This window comes from Pteropus alecto, unplaced genomic scaffold (assembly GCF_000325575.1).
Source record: "Pteropus alecto unplaced genomic scaffold, ASM32557v1 scaffold8, whole genome shotgun sequence".
Lineage (NCBI taxonomy): Eukaryota > Metazoa > Chordata > Mammalia > Chiroptera > Pteropodidae > Pteropus > Pteropus alecto.
In genome coordinates, this window is record NW_006494609.1 from 14,329,678 (window position 1) to 14,330,171 (window position 494).

The window sequence follows — 494 nt, forward strand, 5'->3', positions numbered from 1 at the left end:
GTGTTAACATTTCTTCTTTTTTCTTAATTTGTTCTATTTGTGCTTCATTATAAATCAATGGCTTTTATGGGGAGAGGAGCAATTTTCCTCCCCAGGGATCATTTGGCAGTGTCTGGAAATATTTTTGGTTGTCATAACTGGGGAGTGGTACTGAATCCAGTGGGCGGAGCGCAGGGATACTGCCAAACATCCTACAGTGTGCAAGACAGTGGACAGCCCTGAGCATTATCTTGCTTAAAACATCAACAGTGCTAAGGCTGAAAAACTCCTGTTTAAATAAAAGAAATAAAATATTACACATAAAAATGAAGTCCCTGTGTACCCCTCCCCAAACCCAAACCCACTTCCCATCCACTCTCGCCCCAAAGGCAGCCACTATCACAAGTTAGGTATAAGGAAAGAGTTTTTTTGGTGGGTTTTTTCCCAAATTTTTTTCTAAGTTCTTAGGGTTCAGTCCTTTGATATTTCTATTTAATTTTTAGTGTCTTCTATAA